Source organism: Bombina bombina, chromosome 2 (assembly GCF_027579735.1).
Source record: "Bombina bombina isolate aBomBom1 chromosome 2, aBomBom1.pri, whole genome shotgun sequence".
Lineage (NCBI taxonomy): Eukaryota > Metazoa > Chordata > Amphibia > Anura > Bombinatoridae > Bombina > Bombina bombina.
Genome location: NC_069500.1, coordinates 549446303 through 549473096, shown reverse-complemented (window position 1 = coordinate 549473096; position 26794 = coordinate 549446303). Strand labels below are relative to the sequence as shown.

Below are 26794 nucleotides of genomic sequence, written 5' to 3'. Positions count from 1 at the left end.
ATAAAATGCCCCAACAAAACAGAGCATTTTGTTTTTACACACGTACCTTTAAACCATTAAAAAGGTCAAATAATCTATTTTCTGTTTTAATCATCTGTATAATAGCGAAATTATATTTACTACAACTGTTCATATATAGTACTACACTATAATCTTGCAGCTGCAAAGCAACAAACCACTAACTGCTTTAGTATGACGATGAAATGTGTGTAACTAAGATTAGGAGAAACTAGATAAAATTATTTCTGAGATAAGTGCTTCAACAACAAAAGGCAAGTAAAAAAAAATGTGCGCAAACAATTCAGCGTGATAGCAAAGTGTATCCGTAAACTGTGTGATATCTAGAACTACAATTCCTTTTAATCAGTCTATTAGACCACATTCCTGAGTGCATTAACACACCTGCTCTGGGGCCTTGTGCAGGTACTGAAAAAGTTGTGCTTGTTTACTCTAACATCACCGTCGCTGGAAGCTGAGGAGCAGCAACCAGACAAGGAGAAAGAGAAAAGGCAGTGTTGGCGGCGGGAAGGTGGCGCGAATACCCTCGGGAGCCGCGGCTGTATGGGTGTAGGTTGGGCCTTAGCTGGGGGAGGTTCACACAGTGCAAGGTGCGGCAAGGCCTGGCTCAGTCCCAGGGACACTTTGGGGTATTGATGATCGCGCCGCGGCCTCGCTGATCCTTTTTTTTTTTTTTAAACAGGTGCCTTTTCCTGCCCCTCCTTCTGAGCCTGGAGTAGGATTTTTTTTTATTTTTTTCTGAAAGGAAGTTACGAATACGTGCAAGGTGTACATCGCAGAAGTGGATTTTAAGAGAAGAAAACAAGATTTTATAATTATAATAAACCGAAGTGATTTTGGGCTATGTGATAAAGTGTGTGAAAGGAGAGGACTCTTTTTCTGGACACAATGACTGAGGAGCTCTTCTGTAAAGTTGTCTCTATTGTAATTAAGTGCAAGGATTGTGAAGACAGGTAAGAAGATGCATTTGGGATTATAGTGAAAAAAAAGCTGAGTTATACACTTTTCTTATGCTGTGGGTCTGTATACTGGACAAGTGATAGTTATTTGGTAACAAAAACGCAACGTTGTTTTAGACAACACACGCATTTTTGCTTTTCACCATATCACGTTTGAGCTGCAGTGCAAATTTTTGTCTGGATAATTAACTGGTTGATAGGGCTGCTGCTGTGACAGCCACAGTGGTTAGGTTAAAAGGCTGATGCTGTTATAGCACACTTCCTATTGTGCTGCCCCACACCCCAAATTAGTAACTGTATCCAAACTGTAGTACAGTCCCCCTCCTTTGTACCGTGCTTCAATAGACACTCAAGCTTATTTTTTTATAATGCATTCCTTTTACATGTAACTAGGGTTTTTTGGAACTGAGTTGACTACTTTTAAACACGTGCCCTGAATCAGCGATAATTCTGGTCAAGAAAATAAGCCAAACCATATGCTTGGTTACTGTGGTCCAATATATTTTCGTATCAGCTTTAAAAACAAACAAAAAAGGAATTTCCAGTAATCGATTTAAAATATATACAGAGTTGTTGACCAATTCACTATATAAACTCAACTATACATTTCTCTCACTGGTTCAATGCAGGACCAGACTAGGAATAAAAACAGCTCAGGAATTTTTTTTTGTTTAGACTAGCCCTGGATGACTTTATACAGCAACACATGTTCAGATCCAACTCAGCTCACCTGCCCTACAGGGTACACCATTGTTTCTAAAGTACCCCCAACAGACCAGATTTTCATTTATAGCTGAACCAGTGCACAGGTGAAATAATCAGCTGAGGGTGAGAGCAGGTTAGTAACCATGGTGTTACTGATCAGCTGATTACTTTGCCTGTGCACAGGTTCAGCTATAATGAAAACGTGGCCTGGGTACCTGAGGACCACGGTTGAGAAACCCTGTTGTACACTAACATAAGTCCACCTACTGTAATCTTACCCTACACCTTGCCCTGACATAGCTACTCACCCTATGCTGTGCCCTGATATGTGTGCTCCAATTGTTCCATATTCTACCTCCTGGTTTTTTTCCCTTTTGGGCCTGGGGTGTGTAATGTTACCCTACACCTTGCCCTGACATACTGTGCATAAGTTCCTGGAGAATATCTGTAACCCAAATTGATGACTGTTGGTAGCCCCTAACTGTAATGTTGGCACCAGTTACTGTGTAGTTGTCTAATGGTCACTAATAATAAGTGTGTATGCTAGCAGAAGCAACACAGTATTCTTCAGAGCTCACACAACAGCTTTTAGCCTGAGTGGTCTCAAAAATACAGATCATGCTAAACACTGTCAACCTTACATACAGGCTTCTCAAAAAGGCAAACTAAGCATGGAAGCTCGCCCTCGCACGCACTCACTGATGACGAATGGAGGCACGCCTGAAGCGAATTGTGTATGCGATTGGGAGGAAAATGTTTTCATGAAAATGTATTGAATATTATTACATTTAATTGAGCAATTGCAATTAGTCAGTGGGTATTTTCTTTCTTTTTAATTTGTAAAACACATTCCCTGTGCTTTTTGTATTATATCAGTCTTGAGTAAATCTAGTAAATGCCAACATGGTTTGTCTGCTTTACTTTTTTTATTTATATTATTAAGACATTGTTGTATGTATCCGAAAGTATAGCTTTTATTGTTATATCATTGTATAGGTTATATGGGCTGGATGATTTTTTTTTTTTTTATTTTATTTTTTTTATATTTCTAAACTCAAGCTAACCTTATGTTTACATCATCAGTCATAAATAACCATACTGAGATGCTATAATCAAGAACTCTGATGTTGACATTTTGGCCACAGTATTGTGGTTGACAATCTCACAGACACAAAAATTGTTTCAGGATATCGTTTCTGTCAGAGTGTTGGCTCATAATATGTCAGCACCTGGATGAGGATATTTTGGAGAAATTATTTAATGTGATGAATGAGACAATTGGATAATGGTAGAAGGATTTAAAAAGCTGAGAGACAGTGATTATACATTTAGCTCTCATTTTAAATGGGTAATTTTTCACCAATTCAAAATAGCAACCAATAATTGAGAGACTAAACTCACCTATTTCACTCATATTGCACTTTGTGAGCTCTCTTCAAAAGGATATAATTATCTGAAAGTGTGTGAGACTTTTAAGGCATTTTTTTCACTTTAAACTTAAAGTTCCATTATAGTTAAAAAAAATTCAAATGCTATATTCTATTAGGGCATGTGATTTTAAGAATATTGACCCTAGACTACTTTTGTGTTTACCCCCCACAAAGGTTAAATCCACAGTACAAGTACCACTCGGGACTCACAGTTCACTGCTGGTCCCAAGCGGAAAACACACTAGTTGAACAACTCATATGTCGAATTAGCTCTGCTAATTTGATCAGTAGTGTTTTCTTCTCGGGACTCTGCAGGGGTCCCTGCACACAGTAGTTTAGGGCCTATAGTCTTAAAATTACATGCTTTATTATTATTATTTCTTTAATGGCCCTTCAAAGGGGATTTTTTTACATTTTAGTGTTTTGTGAGATCCACATTTTTTTTTTTTTTTTATATATTTGAAGTTTTTTTTACTGTGTGAAAACCATTTTAACCCTTTCCTGTCAGGGCTAAAGTGTCTACATCGGAACAACTGTTCCGATGTAGACAAATTGAAACCACGCAATCGTGCACATGATCCCGAGATTTCAATTATTGGATCGCGTCTGGGGGGCGTCCCTACAACCCTAGGAACGCCCTCCAGACCGCGATCAAATCCAGGAAGCACAGAAGGCTTCAGGACAGCCGTTGGCTATGACATTCTATTCCGTCATAACGGCTCTAAAGCCCAGTGTAATTATGACGGAATATAACTGCATTAAAAGGTTAATAAGCTTAGATTTTATCACTTAAAATGAAGGTAATGTTAACCATTCTGGATCTATGCTACGCTTATATTAAGTCTCAGTAAACATTGTCACTACGTTTAATAATACACCTCTCTTTTTATTTTTTTATTTTTTTTATTTTATACAAGTTTAAAAATCTGTACTTCCTGCTTTTTCAATGTGTGACATATAGAGTGGTCCCACCCACTCTATACGTAGCTATGAAGTGCGCTCCTGTGAATATATGTATATGCGCATGCGCCAGTCTCCGATTAAACTTCAGTCACTTCACTGTATCGAACGTGCTGGCTGTAACAGAACATGCATGGCTCATGAACGCACATATACACAGAAAACAAATTGGTATTTTTGTCCGCATGCGCTAATTATATTGCGCATGCGTACATTAACCAATGGGCGTATTTGTAAAGGTGGTTGAACACCCCGGGGGGGGGCAGCGTTGATTGGAAATTTGTATAAAACGCCATCAATGACGAAAAATTTGAATAATGCAGGCGGACAAACGGCGTTCATACATATTTCATTTATAATTTATTATAACTGCTAAATAAGCGTTGATTGGCGAATCCATGAATGAAACTTAGGCTTATTTTATGCAATTGTTCAATTGTCGTGACGCAGTTAGCTTGACTTTACCTTCACTTTAAATGAGCTGTTTTTACATTCATAACATGCAGCATTTCAGAGATTTATGTACATTCAGATATGCGGCCTGGGACATAATGTATGGACTTCCTTTTGATTACCTTAAATAAGTAGGTTTACTATTTTATTACAGTAAACATTTATTGAAATTTGCATATTAAATTAAACTGAGGTTCATGTGACATTGTCACTAGTATATGCATACTATCAATACAAAATTACATACAGTATCTTTACAGTAAAATTTAAACACACAATTTCTGACATCAAGGATACACCGAGCGCATAAATAGAAATAAGGGCTTTTAGTGTTTAGAAATTCTAACAAAAACATTAGAATATGTGTTAATCCAAGCCACTAAATATGTTTGTTTGATTTTAAAAATTGGAAGCCAACTTCTAGAAAAGAAAAAAAAAAAAGTAAAGGAGAAATTACAACCCCCCCACATTCTCATCTTCCTTGAAGGTTTATTTTACTACACACATTTTGAAACAAGTCCTTCAACAAACCCCTTGAATTAAGAGGGCTACCTGTAATTGTAATTTTTTACAGTATGTGTGTATATATATATATATATATATATATATATATATATATATATATATATATATATATATATATATATATATATATACATACACATACACATACATTTTGGGTGATTTATTTAATTTATTTTGAAATAGTTTTTATTTGTAATTTTGTTGTGTTTACAAATATATTTAGCATAGCTTTTCAATAAGAAAACAGTATCATAACATTTCTACATTCACTTCTTTTGTACAATTTATTCATAAATCAAACTTTTGTATCTATCTTCTGCCTCTTTGTATCATTATACATCAAGTTTTAATACAGTCTAGATTGGTTCATCCGGTTTCTATCTAACCCTTTATTGGAAATGCTTTTCCTTGAAGCAATTCTCTAAGTTCTAGTATTTTGGTATACATATAGGAACGAAGGACAGGTGCGTGTAAAAGTCTGTTGGTCTCGGCCCCCCAGTTATCAATGAATGTGACCCAAAGCCTCAGGCATATTGCGTCTTAATCTTAAATCAACTTCGGGAAACATGATTTATGGTTCCCATTGGGCTAAAAAGCTCTCCTTAGTATTTAATTTATTCGCTGCTAAGTTGGTCATCTCGTAGTGGTAGGCTATTTTTCCTTTTATGAAATTAAAATTTGGAGGTATTGCCTTCCAGAATTGAGCTATGCATATTCTAACTATAGTACATATAGTCATTATCAATTTATGATAGATTTTGGGAATATCTGGTATTGGGAAGTGTAATAACGCTTGTTCTGGTATTAGAATTATCTGTTTTTGGAAAATAGAACTAATCATAGTAGAGGATTATTCCAATATATTTGTAATTATTTTCACAATGCCACCACATATGCATATATGTTCCTCTTTCACCACATCCTCTATAGCATAGTTGAGAGTTCTCTGTCTCAGTTCTGAGAGACCTTATTGGGTGTAAATACCAACAAAAATGAACTTTTAATATAGTTTTCTTTAAGTAGAGCATTAGGTGAGGATAGTCCTCATGATAAGTTATTTGACCAGGTAGTGATGGGCCATGTATTTTAGAGTTCTTGTTCCCATTTTATCATAATTGGAGTTTTAGTCTCTTTAATTGTTGAATTAAATATGGGATACAAAATGGAAATTTGGCCTTTGACATGGGATGTCGTCAAACAAAGGGATTCAAAGACAGTGTTTGGGGGGAGTTTCTCTGTACCCATTATGTCCCATATTCTGGATGTCAATTATAAATAGTAATACCAAGTATTCTTTTCTGGAGTGCTCAGAGCATTATAATTATCAAAAGATATTGGTTTATCATTTATTAGAACATCAGCAATCCTATAGAGTCCCTTGTTAGCCCATTTGATTTGTATGTGGGAGTCTATATAAGAAGTTAGAGGTATCATTGGTGTTACCCTAGATTTTTCTTGAATTATAGGGTACTTGGTTTTTTAAAGTATCCCAAATGTGAATAGTGTGTTTTGATCGCTATGTAGGTGTTCCTAAGGGGGTGGCCTTCAGACTTAGATGTCCAAAGAAGGCTGATTGACATTCATCATGGATGTTTCAATGTGGATCCATTTTGGGCCATTCGTGCTGAATAGTAGTATGAGACTAAGTTTGGTAGTCCTACTTTTCCTTTATTTCGAAGTTGGCACATTTTTTATTTGTTGATTCTAGCCTTTTTACCCCGCCAAATAAATCAAAGAATATATTTTTGTAGTTTATGTAATTCTGAGGTAGGGACCAAAATGGGAAGTGATCGAAAAAGGTACAGTATTTTGGGTAGAAGGGTATTTTAGTTGTGATGATCCTACCATATAATGAAATTTGAAGTTTCATCCATTTAGACATTAAGGTTCTAATGTGTGCAAACATTGGGACATAATTTACCTGGTATAAGGTGTGTATATTGGGTGGTAATTTAATGCCAAGGTAAGTGAGCGTTTTCTTAAAGGGACAGTCAAGGCCCAAAAAAACTTTTATTTTTTAAATAGGGCATGTAATTTTAAACAACTTTCCAATTTACTTTTATCAACAATTTTGCTTTGTTCTCTTGGTATTCTAGTTGAGAGCAAACCTAGAAAGGCTCATATGATAATTTCTAAGCCCTTGAAGGCCGCCTCTAATCACATGCTTTTGTATTTGCTTTTCACAGCAGGGGAGAGTAGTTCAGGTAAACCATATAGATAGCATTGTGATCACGCCCGTGAGTTGTGGCAGACACTGCACTAATTGGCTAAACTGCAAGTCAATAGATAATAACTAAAAGTCATGTGATTAGGGGCGGTCAGAAGATGCTTAGATACAAGATAGTCACAGCAGTAAAAAGTGTATTAATATAACAGTGTTGGTTATGCAAAACTGGGGAATGGGTAATAAAGGGATTATCTATCTTTTTAAACAACAAAAATTCTGGTGTTGACTGTCCCTTTAACCCATGCAAAGGAGAAGTTTATTTTTAGATTTTTGATGTGTTCCGGTATATGAATGCTGAGTGCCTCACACTTCTCATCATTCATTTTATAATTAGATAAATGGCTGAATTTTGTATCAAGGAATACAATGGTGGGAGGTATAATAAGAGTTTGGTAAAGATAATATAACATCGTCTGCAAAAAGCGACACCTTGTATTCAGTGTCATTGATCAAGATTCCAGTTATATCTGGGTTATCCCTCATTTTTATGGCCAAAGGCTCTATACATAACGCAAATAAAAGGGATGAAAGCGGGCATCCCTGACGAGTTCGTATATTTATAGGTTTTAATTGATAACCCGCTAATTTAACGTAGGCCGTGGGGTTGGAGGAGAGGGCGTATAGGGCTGTGTGGAATGCCTCTTCACTTTATTAAGGATGGCGTGCATGTATTCCCAATTCATTCTATCAAACACCTTCTCTGCATCCAACAATAGGAACAGAGAAGGTGTTCTTCTTTTTTACTGTTGTTATATCTATCAAATCTATTATTTTGCATCTGTTGTCGGGAGCTTCTCTATGAAAGCCACTTGATCGGGGTGAATTAACTTGACTAATAGGGGATTTAAACAATTTTCTAAAATTTTGGTTAATAACTTTGTCCTGATTAATCAAGGAAATAGGCCTATAGTTTTGGCAATATTGAGTATTTTTCCCATGTTTCGGGATAACAGCTATACGTGCTAGTAGCATATCTTTGAGAATTTTTTTTTTTCCTTGTAGAATAAAATTAAAAAGGTTTGTTAATTGAGGGACTAATACATCTTGGAGGGTCTTGTAAAACATACTTAAGTACTCGTCCAGCCCGGGTGCTTTAGAACTCTTCAGGTGTTTGATGACTAACCTCTATTAGGGAGATTGGTGCATTTAAAGTGTCTATCTAGCTTCTTAAGTGTTGGTAATGTACTGGTATCTAAAAATTCATTTAGCTCAGCAATTTTATCCTGATTCTTCTTCTTCTTATTTATTATTTATTATTATTATTATTATTATTATTATTATTATGTGGGAGATTGTATAGTTTGTTATAGAAATCTGAGAAGGTATTTGCTATAATCAAGAGGTCATTCCGTAGTCTTACACCTGCTTGTTGAATTTGGGGCACTGTGGATGTTCTAACAATATCTTTTAAGTTTATTTGGGGGGATTGGGGGGGCGGCAGGCAGGTTAGGTCATGACTTATTTTAGTTAATATGAACCTATTGTTATTAGGTAAAGTGAGAGGGGGGGGGTAGGGGTTGTTAATGCAGGAGAGAGTAGTTAACTCTTATGCAACGTACAACATTTTCCTTTAAACATAGCAAATAATGTATAGAACTAGGTAACTAACATTTAAAGAACTTCTGTACCTTCAATTATATTGATTGAAACATAAACCATTAGATAAGGGTATTGAGAACCTCCTTACTTAGGAAAACTAGATGGTCAACCTCAATCTTACTGTCTCTTGAGTTCAGGTAATGGACGAGTCCTCATCATCTGGTGAGTCTGAGTTATATGAAGTACTGTGCTGTGGTTTAGATCTTTTGGCTCTTCCATCTTTTCCAACTGAGGTCCATTCTCTTTAGAAATTTTTATTTTGGTGGTTGGAGGCCGGAGTCGTTAGTTCAGATTCAAACTGGATTTGAAGTCTTGTCAGATGTGCTTTTCCTTCTTCCAATGTTGAGCAGCTAAAGGAGTTGTTTTGGTAGGTAAAGATCAACTTGAAGGGGAAGTTCCATCTGTATCTGATTTATGCTTTCTTAAGCGCTGTAGTGATGGGTTTCATATCCCTCTGTTTCCTGAGGGTTATTGGAGCCAAATTTTGTAAATTTTTGTATCTGATGACCTTCATACTCCAGACTTTGTTGTGTTCTTGCCGCTTTCAGGATTAATTCCTTAATATGTAAATAATGCAGCTTGCTGATGTCTCTAGCAGAAGTTTGTTGTGGCTTCGTCAGAGCTCTATGCACTCTGTCCATTAGCAGTAAAGTAGTATCAATATCTGGTTGTAATTGATGAAATAGGTTAGTGATTGTTTCTTGTAGATCTTTATAGGTTTCAGGGAGATTTCTGATTCTTAAATTGGATCTGTGAGATCTGTTTTCCAGGTCTTCAATTTCTGCCTCAAGTTTTATTTGACAGATTGCGTCTTATTCTTCATCTTGTAGTAGGGATGCACCGAAATGAAAATTGTGGACCGAAAATTCAGGATGCCCTTGACCGAAAACCGAAACAGACTTTTTTTTCCAAAATGATTTTAAAATAGTTTAAGGTATTTTTTAATTGCCTTTTTTGTTTGGCACTAGCACAGAAACATATGTGCTAGATATAAAATTTACTGTACCTCATGGTGCAGAATGGAAAGCAACCTAAGTTACCCAGCTGGTCTGTTAGTAGCACTTGCTTGTGTCTGCTAAACTATGTCAACTCCAAGAGAAGGCTGCAGGTTTATTTGTTATTTCTTTTTTTCCCCCCTTTCCTAGTGTATATCCATGTACCCTCGCCTCTGTTTAGAATGCTTACTTTTTTTTATTATTTTTATGCTAGACAGCAGACCTAAATATATATAATTATTCTTTGTTGATCATTATGTGACTCATTACTTTTGCCATCTAATAATTATCGGCATGATCGCTCAGAGCTACAGGCAACCTCGTCTTCTACACATAACTGGTACTGGATATAACACGCATGTGTGTGATTTTTTTTTTAATGATTGCTATACCGCTGCATAGGGGCACTTGGGAATCACGCAACTTTTTTTTTCTGATTGGGATGCGAAGGGTGGACTCTGGGCTTAGTGAAACTGCCCCTTTTGCTTAATTTTACAATAGCCATGGCATTCCCTAAGTTACAAACAAGATATATGGCATTTCTCGTCCATGGTTTTTATCATGTGACGCTTCATTAATTTTTATAAAAATGTGACATGTTTCTTAAGCAATATAATACCACTCATTTTATTTAGGCTAGTATGACACCACTCATTCATTTGTTTGCATTAAATATGATACCCTCATTTGTTTTTGCATTTACATTTGGTATGATACCCCTGGTTCTTAAGTCGGTATTTACAATCAATATAGCACACACTCATGCATTTCTTAATTTAGAATGACACCCCTCATTCATTTCTTAAAACAGTATGACACCCCTTCATTGATTGATTTTTTTTTTTTTTTTTTTAACAAACAATATTCAGTCCGAGGACTGGATTCTAATTTGCTTATCAGTTTAAGAAGAAGGCAGCTACGTTATAGTGGGGGGAGTTCGGCATCCATATTGACCGGGTATTAGAGTAGTTAGCGCCGCTGATTAGGACAGAAGCAAGGCGGCAAGGGAGGAGGGGTATAGTGTAGGCGGACCTCCGTTTCTTAATTTACTATATAAAAACCTGTTACACTAAGTGTTGAATGTCCCTTTAATTATGACACCCTTGCACTTTTTGCAACAAATATGACACAGCATGACACCACTAATTCATTTAAGTCACTATGACACCCCCTCATTTTTTTTAAATACAATATGACACCCCCCAATTTCTTAATTATGACACACTTCCACTTTTTGCAACAAATATGACACCTCATTCATTTTTAAGGTAGTATAACACACTTCATTAATTTTCTACACACATGATACCCTTAATTAATTTCTTAAGTCAGTATGGCGCCCCCTCATTGATTTTTTTTTTTTTTTAACATACAAATTACAATAGGACACCCTTAATTTCTTTGACACCCTTCCACTTTTTGCATCAAATATGACACCTCATTCATTTTTTTAAGGAAGTATGACGCACTTCATTAATTTTTTTTAAAAAACAATATTGCCAATTTGTGCAATAAATATGATACTCTTCATTCATATTGACTTAAATAACTGAGTGTTATTATAGAATCATGTCACATTTTTATAAAAATGAATGCAGCATCACATGTTAAAAACCATAGACGAGAAATGCCATATATTTTGTATGTAGCTTAGAGAATGCCATGGCTATTGTAAAACCAAGCAGAAGGGGCTGTTTCACTAAGCCCAGAAGTCCACCCTTCACCTTCCCAATCAGAAAAAAATATATATAAGTTGCGTGATTCCCAAGTGCCCTGGTGTAGCGTGGTGCGGTACAGAAATTGTTAAAAATTGCGCGCATGCATGTTAAACAGGGTCCAGGAATTTGAGAGGAGCCCTCAAGGAAGTGACACGGTTCTCTGTTTTGTCCGAGCACAAGCTCCTGGTATAACTACAAGATGCGCTGGAAGCGCACTAAGGGCAGAAGCTGCATCACATCCCTCCTCCCTCACAGTCTACCACATTTGTTCATATAACCAGATGTTTTCATTATTTCTAAGGGGGGTAATTTTCGGCCGGTTTGCCCCTCTTTCGGCCGAAATGGGATAGGCCCATTTTTTTGCTGAAAATTTGGGTTGCTGAAATGTCGGTGCATCCCTATCTTGTAGTGTTATATAGTCCCTCTGGTATAAATAATTCTTAGTGGAAAACGTTCAGCTAAATATAAATACCAGCACTCCTACGGGCTTTTGTTGTAAAGATGAGGGTAATATAGGATTGAGTTTGTATGTTTTCTCTAATATTCAGTTGTCAGGTTGATTCATAAGGTTATTTGAGCCTGCCAGATCCTCCACCCCTACAATGTCATATCTTGTATTTTTTAGGCCATGTTAGGGGGCAATCAAAGTGGGTTGCTTTTTTTATTTGATGTAAATTGTTAAATTACTTGTGCATGTAATTAATTCAGCTTTTAAAGGAGCATTTTTATTTGTGCTCTATTTGGATTATGCTTTCTTTGAAGGATTGCAATTTCTCATTTATTGCCAGGAAATTAAGCACTGTTTCTAGAGATAATGTCTATATGTAGAATCTTAAAGTCTGAGTAGTCCAGTTTGGGGATGTCAATCCCAACTGCATAGTTGCGGTATTGTCATCTGAAAATTGTGCTGTGCAATTGTGATTGATCTCTCTGATTCCCACCTTGTCCCTCGGTATGTTAATGTGCAGGGTTTCAATTACTTACACAGCTTGTGGCGTAATGCACTGTATGCCTCTTATCTGCAATCTTACCTCCTTTACGTTGTGGCTGTGGTGTCCAAGGAGGACTTTGAGGTCCTCCGCAAGCAAGAGCCATCTTGATTGCTGCTGTATTGTGTTGGCGATCACCGGAGCGGAGCCCCGACTCTCCTGTAGCCTCAATTGATTCTAAGGCCTCCCTCCTGTAGTATTGTCAGCGACAGCTGCCCTTTCCGTTTTGCCACCAGAGCGGGTCCTGACCCTCTAGCAGTCGTGAACAATTCTGAGGCCTCTCCTCTATCGGAGTTCTGATTGTGGTGTCGGTCACTGGAGCGGAGCCCCAACCCTACAGTTGCCGCAAAAGGTTCCTAGGCCTCGATCTCTGACGCTCCTGAAATACCTTAATTCCGTGTCGCCAGCGTCTCAAATTAAGCCATCTGCAGTAGACTTCTAATAGTAAGAAATTGTGAACAGGATGTAGGACTTTGGTTAAAGTTAGTCTCAATTTTGAGTTACTTTTGTATGGAGCTCCAGCAAGATACGTCTTGTCTCAATGGCTGCTGGCTCTGCCCCCCCCCCCATTTATTTAATTTAAAAGGGTTTCTGGCATGTTACAATGCAAAACTAGAATAAGGAACACATTTCATACTATGATTTGTGGACAATTATTTGACAGCCGGCTTCTCTCTTTTCTGAATCAATCAAAAGGCAAACCTACATTTGTTCAAGTATTAAATTCAATATTTCAAAATATTTATAGTTTGCAATCTTTTTTGTGCTTAGAGCAAGCATACAGTTAAAGTGAAGGTGAATTTTGATGAATTAGTTCCCGGTTTTTAAGAATCCTATTAAAAAGAAGGGCACTTTAATTCATCAAAATTGAAATTTCACTTTTTTTCTTCAAAAACTTACCTTTTAATCCTGGCAGCCGCTACAGCGATTTCCCCCGGCCATCGGAAGCCTCTGCAGACATCAGAAATGACGAATCCGGCTTCCTCCAATCGCGGCTTCGTGAAGCCGGATTCGTTATTTTGGACCCGCGAAGACTGCTTGCGACTGGCGGAGGAAGTGCCAGGATTAAAAGGTAAGTTTTCGAAGAAAACGAGTGAAATGTCAATTTTGATGAATTAAAGTGCCCTTGTGTGCAATAGGATTATTAAAAACCTGGCACTTATTCATCAAAATTGACCTTCACTTTAATAAAGCCCTTATCCATGGTAAACTTTTGAATATACTCCATCATTTTACTGTGGATGAGAGAGGTCATTATTACAGAAGTGTTTGTGCTTGAACACTTATGTGTTTTTGTCAATACAATTCCCAATCTTTGCTTGCTCTACAAAACCATATATTTTTCAGAGAGCTTATTGCAGCAGTTTAGTGCTGGCAAACTCTGGTCTAAATTGGTAGTGTTGTTGTAATGCTAGTGTTGTATTATTTTTTAAAAAACATACATGGAAGCATTGAAAGTTAGATATTCTGGCATATTTTGATGCAAACTTTTGAAAACATCAAGTAAAGTCAAGTGTGATAGAAGTGTTAGGACCCAAAATACAATAGATCACCGATAGGTAAAATAGAGATACTAAGGAGGCAGTTAGAAAGTTTATTAAAAACTATGTAAGTGCATACTTTAGTATATCTTTTTTTAAAATATTTGATCTCCTGCTTATCCCATAATACTAGGCACATGCTTAAAGGGACAGTCAAGTTGAAATTAAACTTTAACAATCCAGATAGAGCATGCAATTTAAAACAAGTTTCCAATGCGCTTATTTTATCTTATTTGTTTTGTTCCCTTTGGTAGCCTTTGTTATAAAACATTCCTAGGTAGGCTCAGGAGTAACAATACACTACTGATTGCTTGCTGCTGATTGGTGTCTGCATATATGTATCTTGTTATTGGCTCACCCAATGTGTTTAGATCACAGTAGTGTAGTGTTGCTTCTTTAACGAAGATTACCAAGAGAATTAAATTAATGTTTAATAGAAGATGAAACAATGTTGAAAATTGTGTGGTCTATCTCAAACATTGAAAAAAATGGGTTTGAAGTTAATGTAAACTTGAGCATTCTCGCTCAAGTCATAGGATAGAGTTTAAATCCTGAGCTGAGATTTTTAAATTTTAGTGCCAGAAAGATAAGCGCCGTTCCTCCGCCCACCATAGTCCTCAGTTACTTGACAGATGACGCATCTGCAATTCACTCACTAATTTTTTTTTAAATTCTATCCTATGACTTGAGCGAGTACGCTCAAGTTTACATTCACTTTAATGTCCATTTTAATCTTTTAGTAATGTGAAAGCTACAGCATTTAAACAATACTTTTTTATAGTGTTGAATTTAAAAATAAATTTTAAGCAATCCATATTATCCATCAACAGTCGTGTCTGGTGTATTGAATCCATAGGGATTGAATGGTAGTCGCTTGTCCCAATTATAACCAATTTATAGGTATGGCTGTCTTATTTGTAGGGACTTATTTGGTAGATAAAGAAAATACAAGCTATACATTTTCCCAGTATGACTGAAATGTAGTCTATTTAGATGACCATACCTTACTACATACAACCTGTTCAGCTTGTCTGATTACTTATTAGAAGTAAAGTAATTGTTCTTTCCTTTGTAACAGCAGGAGTTGACACATCCTGTAAACCAGAGAGCAATGACTCCTAGAATTTTACTTAGGGCAATTAAACTTTGAATTAATCTGCAAAATAAGCATCTGTCTTTACACACAGCTGACTATTTATTTAGTTTGTTTCTTGTGCTTGGTACAAATTTGCCAACCCCCTGTGTAAAGATATGTATTTATCGGCTTACTGTGGCAGACCTATACTAAGCATTATTGCACAAATAGTACTGACCAATCCTGTTGTTGTTTTTTCATATTATACTAGCACACATTTTTTTTATTTAGTGTGTTCTAATTGGGTCAAAGCTATACACAATTTTCCTCCTCAACAAACCTTGTGTGTTTACAACAAAATAATTTAATATCTTAGGTTATATTACTTATCTGCCTTAAAGGGATAGTCTCTCTAGTCAAAATTAAATTTTCATGATTCATATAGGGCATGCAATTTTAAGCAACTTTCTAATTTACTTCTATTATCAGTTTGTCGTTGTTCTCTTGCTATCTTTATTTGAAAATGCAATAATGTAAGCATAGGAGCCGGCCCATTTTTGGTTCAGAATCTGTGTAGCGCTTTCTGATTGGTGGCTAAATGTAGCCACCAATCAGCAAGCACTACCCAGGTGCTGAACCAAAAATGGGCCAGCTCCTATGTTTACATTCAAATAAAGATACCAAGAGAACAAAGAAATTGATAATAGGAGTAAATTAGAAAGTTGCTTTAAATTGCATGCTCTATCTGAATCATGAAAGTTTAATTTAGACTAGACTTTCCCTTTAATACTAATCTACAAAGATCAAGTTAGTTGTCTAAGTGTAAACTTAACTGTAGGCAAAAACAAATTCTTGGCATATAGGACAATTTGTGACTTAATTGTCAAGGCAGAGGAAACAGTTTTCTGTGTTCAAAACCTTGTTGGATTTGCACATATTTTTAATGAAATATATTTTAAAAAGCCATTTTAAAGTGGAGAGTTTTTAATCAGAAAGTATTTTATCTCCCAACAAGGGTTTTGAAATTTGTGTAAAATACTTGATTTTAAAGGACCTGACGTGTACTTTGGAACCTCCTGGTTGCAGGGCCGGACTGGGATCAAAAATAGGCCCGGGCATTTTAAGGCAAAGCAGCCCACTCCTCCCCCATTTTGTATTTACCCTCCCAAATACACAATCATAAGCACGCACACCACACATACACACACTCATATGCACACACACTCGTATGCACCCACACCACACATACATATACTCAAGCACCCACACCACATATACGCACTCTCATATGCACCCACACCACATATACACACTCAAATGCACAGACACACCACACATACACATACATATACACACACTCATATGCACACACACCACACATATAAACATGCATATGCACCCACACCACACACGTGTGTGTGTGTATATGTATATATATATATATATATATATATATATATATATATATATATATATATATTAATATTAGGGCTGCAACAACTAATCGGTAAGATTGATCATAAAAATAGTTGTCAAAGAATGTCATTATCAATTAGGTGGTCAGCGATTAGTTGGTTATTGCACAGCACCAGCTGCTTCAATCCGATGAACTCCTGCACATGGTATTGTACAAACATTTTTATTATTATTTTTTCTATCCGATTAATCGGATAATTATTGTCCGATTAATCGGATAGAAAAAAAGATTAAAAAAATAAATAAATTAAATTTTTTTTGCACAATCTTAGTTGCAGTAGATCGTCAGATTAAAGCAGCTGGTGCTGTGCAACTGATCAACTAATCGCTGACCACCTAATTGATAATGAGATTTGTTGACAACTATTTTTATGATCAAAACTTACCGATTAGTTGTTGCAGCCCTAAAATATATATATATATATATATATATATATATATATATATATATATATATATATATATATATATATATATATATATATACACGCATACCACACATACACACACTCATATGAACCCATACCACACATACACACACTCGTATGCACGCACACCACGCACTCGTATGCACGCACACTACGCACACACACTCTCATATGCACGCACACCACACATACACACTCTCATATGCACCCACACCACTCAACACATGAACACACACCGTACACCACATACATATAAAGGTAAATTGAAATATTGAAGTAAACCACACAACAAAACATGCTACACTAGTAATTTGTGGAGATTGATAATTTTGAATGCTTTTATAAACGGCAGTACTCTTCTTTTTTGCAAGGAAAAACAACTAAATCCTTTATTCCATGGATTTGAATCATTGAGGTTCAAAACAGTCATCATTGTATCAATACAAGTTAAGGGATATAGTCAAACATTTTTAGTAACTGCAAGCAAGATATACCAGCAAAACCCAAATATTGTTTTTTTATGTGTTGTGTAATATACCAAAGGTTAACATTTTTAGACTTCACACTACAGAGAATACATTTTTACAAAAAAAATGCTACAGCAACATAGGAATTTAAATGGCGTGTGAGGGTTATATAAGCCAACTAACAGGATCCACAGTACCTTTTTATATATTAATTAACTTCTTCTAGATCTCTGGAATGACACTGGGCCTCTATCTATAGTAACATACTAGTGTTAGATTAGTTTATCTGCAGCCTAAATACACAAGAAATACTATCATTTTAGTAAGAGGTGCGCTTCTGCCAGCACTGAGGTTGTTTTACTTACTGCGTGGGTTCTGCAATGGTGCCCTGATAGTGATCCCCAGAAGTAAGTGTAGTGCCCACGTTTGCCTTGATGGTGATCTCAAGAAGTGTTGTGCCCACATTTCTTCTGTTATGTGTGATCAGTCCACGGGTCATCATTACTTCTGGGATATAACTCCTCCCCAACAGGAAATGCAAGAGGATTCACCCAGCAGAGCTGCATATAGCTCCTCCCCTCTACGTCAGTCCCAGTCATTCTCTTGCACCCAACGACTAGATAGGATGTGTGAGAGGACTATGGTGATTATACTTAGTTTTTATGACTTCAATCAAAAGTTTGTTATTTTAAAATAGCACCGGAGCGTGTTATTACTTCTCTGGCAGAGTTTGAGGAAGAATCTGACAGAGATTTTTTACTATGATTTTAACCGGAGTCGTTAAGATCATATTGCTGTTCTCGACCATCTGAGGGAGGTAAAGGCTTCAGATCAGGGGACAGCGGGCAGATGAATCTGCATTGAGGTATGTGGCAGTTTTTATTTTCTGAATGGAATTGATGAGAAAAGCCTGCCATACCGTTAAAATGACATGTATGTATACACTTCAGTATTCTGGGGATGGTATTTCACCGGAACTACTGTGTTAAGGTCACTAATCCTTTTAATAACTATTCTCATGTTAAACGTTTTTGCTGGAATGTAGAATCGTTTACATTGCTGAGGTACTGTGTGAATAAATGTTTGGGCATTATTTTCCACTTGGCAGTTTTTTGCTTTAATTGTGACAGTTTCGTTTCTCTTCACTGCTGTGTGGGAGAGGGAGGGGCCGTTTTTGGCGCTCTTTGCTACGCATCAAAAAATTCCAGTCAGCTACTTTTATATGTCCTGCATGATCCGGTTCATCTCTGACAGATCTCAGGGGTCTTCAAACTTCTTTGAAGGGAGGTAAATTCTCTCAGCAGAGCTGTGAGAATTCTTATAGTGACTGTGTATAAAAAACGTTGTTTTGTTTTCTTATGTACAAATTTAATTAGTGTTGTTTTTTACTAATGGGAACAAACCTTTGCTAAAAGTTGTGTTGTTTTAAAATTTGATGCAATAACTGTTTTTCAGTTCATTATTTCAACTGTCATTTAATCGTTAGTACCTCTTTGAGGCACAGTACGTTTTTTGCTAAAAAAGATTATAACCAAGTTGTAAGTTTTTTGCTAGTGTGTTAAACATGTCTGACTCAGAGGAAGATATCTGTGTCATTTGTTCCAATGCCAAGGTGGAGCCCAATAGAAATTTATGTACTAACTGTATTGATGCTACTTTAAATAAAAGTCAATCTGTACAATGTGAACAAATTTCACCAAACAGCGAGGGGAGAGTTATGCCGACTAACTCGCCTCACGCGACAGTACCTGCATCTCCCGCCCGGGAGGTGCGTGATATTTTGGCGCCTAGTACATCTGGGCGGCCATTACAGATAACATTACAAGATATGGCTACTGTTATGACTGAAGTTTTGTCTAAATTACCTGAACTAAGAGGCAAGCGTGATCACTCTGGGGTGAGAACAGAGTGCGCTGACAATGCTAGGGCCATGTCTGATACTGCGTCACAGCTCGCAGAGCATGAGGACGGAGAGCTTCATTCTGTGGGTGACGGTTCTGATCCAAACAGATTGGACTCAGATATTTCAAATTTTAAATTTAAATTGGAGAACCTCCGTGTACTACTAGGGGAGGTCTTAGCAGCTCTCAACGATTGTAACACTGTTGCAATACCAGAGAAACTGTGTAGGTTGGATAAATACTTTGCGGTACCGGCGAGTACTGACGTTTTTCCTATACCTAAGAGACTAACTGAAATTGTTACTAAGGAGTGGGATAGACCCGGTGTGCCGTTCTCACCCCCTCCAATATTTAGAAAGATGTTTCCAATAGACGCCACCACTCGGGACTTATGGCAAACGGTCCCCAAGGTGGAGGGAGCAGTTTCTACTTTAGCTAAGCGTACCACTATCCCGGTGGAGGATAGCTGTGCTTTCTCAGATCCAATGGATAAAAAATTAGAGGGTTACCTTAAGAAAATGTTTGTTCAACAAGGTTTTATATTACAACCCCTTGCATGTATCGCGCCGATTACGGCTGCGGCAGCATTTTGGATTGAGTCGCTTGAAGAGAACCTTAGTTCCTCTACGCTAGACGACATTACGGACAGGCTTAGAGTCCTTAAACTAGCTAATTCTTTCATTTCGGAGGCCGTAGTACATTTAACCAAACTTACGGCTAAGAACTCAGGATTCGCCATACAGGCACGCAGGGCACTGTGGCTAAAATCCTGGTCAGCTGATGTTACTTCTAAGTCCAAATTACTTAATATACCTTTCAAGGGGCAGTCCTTATTCGGGCCCGGTTTGAAAGAAATTATCGCTGACATTACGGGAGGTAAGGGCCACGCCCTACCTCAAGACAAGGCCAAAGCTAAGGCTAGACAGTCTAATTTTCGTCCCTTTCGGAATTTCAAAACAGGAGCAGCATCAACCTCCACTGCACCAAAACAGGAAGGAGCTGTTGCTCGTTACAGGCAAGGCTGGAAGCCTAACCAGTCCTGGAACAAAAGCAAGCAGGCCAGGAAACCTGCTGCTGCCCCAAAGACAGCATGAACCGAGAGCCCCCGATCCGGGACCGGATCTAGTAGGGGGCAGACTCTCTCTCTTCGCCCAGGCCTGGGCAAGAGATGTTCAGGATCCCTGGGCACTAGAGATCATATCTCAGGGATACCTTCTAGACTTCAAATTATCTCCCCCAAGAGGGAGATTTCATCTGTCAAGGTTGTCAACAAACCAGATAAAGAAAGAAGCGTTTCTACGCTGCGTACAAGATCTGTTAACAATGGGAGTGATCCATCCGGTTCCGTGGTCGGAACAAGGACAAGGGTTCTACTCAAACCTGTTTGTGGTTCCCAAAAAAGAGGGAACTTTCAGGCCAATCTTAGATTTAAAGACTCTAAACAAATTCCTAAGAGTTCCATCGTTCAAAATGGAAACTATTCGGACAATTTTACCCATGATCCAAGAGGGTCAGTTCATGACCACAGTGGATTTAAAGGATGCTTACCTTCACATACCGATCCACAAAGATCATCACCGGTATCTAAGGTTTGCCTTCTTAGACAGGCACTACCAGTTTGTAGCTCTTCCATTCGGATTGGCTACGGCTCCAAGAATCTTCACAAAGGTTCTGGGTGCCCTTCTAGCGGTACTAAGACCGCGAGGGATTTCGGTAGCTCCGTACCTAGACGACATTCTAATACAAGCTTCAAGCTTTCAAACTGCCAAGTCTCATACAGAGTTAGTTCTGGCATTTCTAAGGTCGCATGGATGGAAAGTGAACGAAAAGAAGAGTTCTCTCTTTCCTCTCACAAGAGTTCCATTCTTGGGGACTCTTATAGATTCTGTAGAAATGAAGATTTACCTGACAGAAGACAGGTTAACAAAACTTCAAAATGCATGCCGCGTCCTTCATTCCATTCAACACCCGTCAGTAGCTCAATGCATGGAGGTGATCGGCTTAATGGTAGCGGCAATGGACATAGTACCTTTTGCACGCCTACACCTCAGACCGCTGCAACTATGCATGCTAAGTCAGTGGAATGGGGATTACTCAGATTTGTCCCCTACTCTGAATCTGAATCAAGAGACCAGAAATTCTCTTCTATGGTGGCTTCATCGGCCACACCTGTCCAGGGGAATGCCATTCAGCAGGCCAGACTGGACAATTGTAACAACAGACGCCAGCCTACTAGGTTGGGGCGCTGTCTGGAATTCTCTGAAGGCTCAGGGACTATGGAATCAGGAGGAGAGTCTCCTTCCAATAAACATTCTGGAATTGAGAGCAGTTCTCAATGCCCTTCTGGCTTGGCCCCAGTTAATAACTCGGGGGTTCATCAGGTTTCAGTCGGACAACATCACGACTGTAGCTTACATCAACCATCAGGGAGGGACAAGAAGCTCCCTAGCAATGATGGAAGTATCAAAGATAATTCGCTGGGCAGAGTCTCACTCTTGCCACCTGTCAGCAATCCACATCCCGGGAGTGGAGAACTGGGAGGCGGATTTCTTGAGTCGCCAGACTCTTCATCCGGGGGAGTGGGAACTTCATCCGGAGGTCTTTGCCCAAATACTTCGACGTTGGGGCAAACCAGAGATAGATCTCATGGCGTCTCGCCAGAACGCCAAACTTCCTCGCTACGGGTCCAGATCCAGGGATCCGGGAGCAGTTCTGATAGATGCTTTGACAGCACCTTGGAACTTCAGGATGGCTTATGTGTTTCCACCCTTCCCGCTGCTTCCTCGATTGATTGCCAAAATCAAACAGGAGAGAGCATCAGTAATTCTAATAGCACCTGCTTGGCCACGCAGGACTTGGTATGCAGATCTAGTGGACATGTCATCCTGTCCGCCTTGGTCTCTACCTCTAAGACAGGACCTTCTGATACAGGGTCCATTCAAACATCAAAATCTAACTTCTCTGAAGCTGACTGCTTGGAAATTGAACGCTTGATTTTATCAAAACGTGGTTTTTCTGAGTCGGTTATTGATACCCTGATTCAGGCTAGGAAGCCTGTTACCAGAAGGATTTACCATAAAATATGGCGGAAATACCTATACTGGTGCGAATCCAAAGGTTACTCCTGGAGTAAGGTTAGGATCGCTAGGATATTGTCTTTTCTACAAGAAGGTTTAGAAAAGGGTTTATCAGCTAGTTCATTAAAGGGACAGATTTCAGCTCTGTCCATCTTGTTACACAGACGTCTGTCAGAAAATCCAGACGTCCAGTCCTTTTGTCAGGCTTTAGCTAGGATCAAGCCTGTGTTTAAAGCTGTTGCTCCACCATGGAGTTTAAACTTAGTTCTTAACGTTTTACAGGGTGTTCCGTTTGAACCCCTTCATTCCATTGATATAAAAATGTTATCTTGGAAAGTTCTGTTTTTAATGGCTATTTCCTCGGCTCGAAGAGTCTCTGAGTTATCAGCCTTACATTGTGATTCCCCTTATCTGATTTTTCACTCAGACAAGGTAGTTCTGCGTACTAAACCTGGGTTCTTACCTAAGGTAGTCACTAACAGGAACATCAATCAAGAGATTGTTGTCCCATCCTTGTGTCCAAATCCTTCTTCAAAGAAGGAACGTCTTTTACACAATCTGGATGTAGTTCGTGCCCTCAAGTTCTACTTGCAGGCAACTAAAGATTTTCGCCAAACTTCTTCCTTGTTTGTCGTTTACTCTGGACAGAGGAGAGGTCAAAAAGCTTCTGCTACCTCTCTCTCTTTTTGGCTTCGTAGCATAATACGTTTAGCCTATGAGACTGCTGGACAGCAGCCTCCTGAAAGAATTACAGCTCACTCTACTAGAGCTGTGGCTTCCACTTGGGCCTTTAAGAATGAGGCCTCTGTTGAACAGATTTGCAAGGCTGCAACTTGGTCTTCGCTTCATACTTTTTCCAAATTTTACAAATTTGACACTTTTGCTTCTTCGGAAGCTATTTTTGGGAGAAAGGTTCTTCAGGCAGTGGTTCCTTCTGTATAATGAGCCTGCCTATCCCTCCCGTCATCCGTGTACCTTTGCTTTGGTATTGGTATCCCAGAAGTAATGATGACCCGTGGACTGATCACACATAACAGAAGAAAACATAATTTATGCTTACCTGATAAATTCCTTTCTTCTGTTGTGTGATCAGTCCACGGCCCGCCCTGTTTTAAGGCAGGTAAATATCTTTTAAATTATACTCCAGTCACCACTTCACCCTTGGTTACTCCTTTCTCGTTGTTTCTTGGTCGAATGACTGGGACTGACGTAGAGGGGAGGAGCTATATGCAGCTCTGCTGGGTGAATCCTCTTGCATTTCCTGTTGGGGAGGAGTTATATCCCAGAAGTAATGATGACCCGTGGACTGATCACACAACAGAAGAAAGGAATTTATCAGGTAAGCATAAATTATGTTTTGCCCTGATGGTGATCCCCAGAAGTAAGTGTAGTGCCCACGTGTGCCCTGATCGTGATCCCCAGAATTGTAGTGCCCATGTGTGCCCTGATCGTGATCCCCAGAAGTAAGTGTAGTGCCCACGTGTGCCCTGATAGTGATTCCCAGAAGTGTAGTGCCCATGTGTGTCCTGATAGTGATCCCCAGAAGTAAGTGTTGTGCCCTTATAGTGATCCCTAGAAAAGCTGTGCCCACGTGTGCCCTGATGGTGATCCCTAGAAGTGGTGTGCCCATGTGTGCCCTGATGGTGATCACCCAACACACAGTGTGGTAGCTAGAAGTGCCTGCCCTTGATAGTGATATACAGGAGAATGTGCCAAGCCTGTGTGCCCTGATGGTGATCCCTAGAAGTGTTATGCCCATGTTTGCCCAGCAGGGGTGCCCTGATGGTGACTACAGAACTTTGTGCAGTGCCCTGATGATGGAGTATGTACTGTGCCCAAGTTTAATTTCCCTTATGGTGAAGTATGTGCTGTGCCCATGTATAGGCAGAAGTGACCTCACACAGTGGTCCCTAGAAGTGAAGTGTCTTGTAAATGTTTTACCGGTAACGCTGGGCAATGTGGTGACTGCTGCTTGGTTTTGGCAGATGGTGCAGTCAGCTGGAGCTCTGCAGCATATGTCTCCTGTGCCTGGTGTTGGCTTTGCTCGCCATGGTGATGAAGCTCCTTCTTTTCCCGCTAAACCGCGGGGGGGCACCCGTGGGGGGGCAAGAAATTCTGAAAAAAAAAATGTTGTACTGCTGAAGCTAGGGCCCCTCTGAAGTAGTGAAGGGCAAGGCAAAATTAAGTTTCATGCAGCGCTATCTGGCTAACTGCCAGTGCCCACAGTCTGACTCTCTAGTCTGCTCTACATCAGTTATCACTTATCACTGGGCTGCGCGCTCCTTTGGCTTCTTTCAGTTAGTGCTCCTAGATCTTGCCCTCAATGCCTTGAGTGACAGAGTCCTCAGTCCTGGACTAAAACAAATTAAAAATAAACTTAAAGAAATGTAAGATCTCCCCTGTCAAGAGCCCCGGGCAGCAGCTCAGCCCCGGTCTGCCCGCTCCTGGAAACGGCCCTTCCCACAAGGATAGAAGCACTCTGTATGTGCTGTATTAGTGGGCGGGGCTAAGGTAACCGGCGGCCCACCGGGCATCTGCCCGGTATGCCCTACGGTCAGTCCTGGCCTGACTGGTTGTCTTAAAATATCAGGCATTGGCTTTGTCCTTTCTTTGTGCTCTTATATACCTCATCCTTTAGATATGACTATTCTGTGTTTCCTTGACAAAGATACACATCTTTCAGAGGAACAAAAACTTTTGTTAGGTGGCAGATTTTCTGCTTACCCACAATTATTTTAGTTTTGATCATGATATTGCAGCATTGGTGGCTGTTTTTCTAACTTGCTTGTGGAACTTTATTTCCTGGATGAGTGTTCCCATACCTTTTTAAAAGGACAATATACACACATTTTCATATAACTGCATGCAATAGACACTACTATAAATAAGAATATGCACAGATACTGATATAAAAGCATAGTATAAAACCTTTTAAAAATGTACTTAGAAGTTCCCAATTTAGCACTGTTGATGAGGTTAGTCTGGGATACCCACTGAAATGGGATGAAAAAGCAAGAAAGGCAGACCCCCCCCTCCCTGCATATGAAAATAACCTTTACACAAACAGGAGCAAGCAGGAATCTGTAGACATCTGTATACATCCAAAACTCTGGGGCTTGGTTAGGAGTCTGAAAATCAGCACAATGTTTTTGTAAAAATGTATAGTTTTGCTTATTTTTAAATAACACCCCCAGATTTTATATATAAATGGATTGTATACAAAACATTTATGCAAAGAAAATGTAGTGTACAATGTCCCTTTTAATTGATAAAATATGTGTGTGTGTATATTATATTATACTATATAATTTTTTATTTTTTTTATGTTCAGTTACCATTGAGAGACCTTTTGATTTTGAGACATTTCTAATTTAAATTAGGGTTGATATTTTCTGGGGTAATATCTAAAGGCTTGATTCATTTTCTGCACCTTGAGGTGGAAGGGTTATGATGAGTATCCATAGGAAGTCAGTGACGGTTAAGACCATTCTGTATGCTAAATTTTGTCATCCAGATAACTGATTTTATCCAGTCCTTAGGAGTTTTAAGGAAACGGTGTTGAGATTGTGATCAACCCCTATATTGGTTAAAAGTGATTTTAAAATTGATTCACATGAAACTAGATGCATTTTGTAATCATTAAAGGGATGTTAAATAGGAAATAAACGGTAGACATAATGCTATATTCAAAGCCAAGTTTGGATTTAAAAAATATGTAGATGTGTTTTTTATTTTTTTTACAATTAGTTTTAATATTGAAGTAATAAGTGTAAAGGATTAGAATCTATAAAGCACTGGTTTTCCTCAGACCTCTCTAACAGGCCAGTTTTTGAGGATTTCTGAACTAGAGCACAGATGAGATAATCGGCTGATTAGTAAACCTGGTTATTTTACCTGCTCTCATCCAAGGTAATCCTGAAAATCTGGCTTGTTGGGGAGGCCTGAGGACAGGTTTGAAAATCAGTGCTATAAAGCAGTGGTTCACAAACTGTGCGCTGTGGCACCCTGGTGTGCCATGACTGGCCTACAGGGGTGCCATAAAAGTGCTCATAAATGATGCGCCACTGATGAGACCGTATCGTTTCGAGAATAGGCTTGAATGTTCTCACCCAGATGCGACATGCGATGCATACAATGCACAATATTATCACATTAATATATGACTTGATCTACGAGTACATAGTTTTTATACGCTTCAAAATGGACAAGTTTTTATTTAATAAGCACACTAGGGCTGAAAATGAAGGTTTC

The 26794-nt window shown here is 38.7% G+C and overlaps 1 long non-coding RNA gene across 1 annotated transcript in view; it reads left to right on the top strand.

The window, feature by feature from the left end:
* Positions 1–772: 772 nt before the first annotated feature.
* The window catches only part of LOC128649250 (uncharacterized), a 114140-nt gene continuing 88118 nt past the window's right edge, over positions 773–26794 (top strand). The window contains exon 1 of the long non-coding RNA XR_008400657.1: positions 773–971. This is a non-coding gene — a long non-coding RNA (uncharacterized LOC128649250). The remainder of the gene's footprint in view (positions 972–26794) is intronic.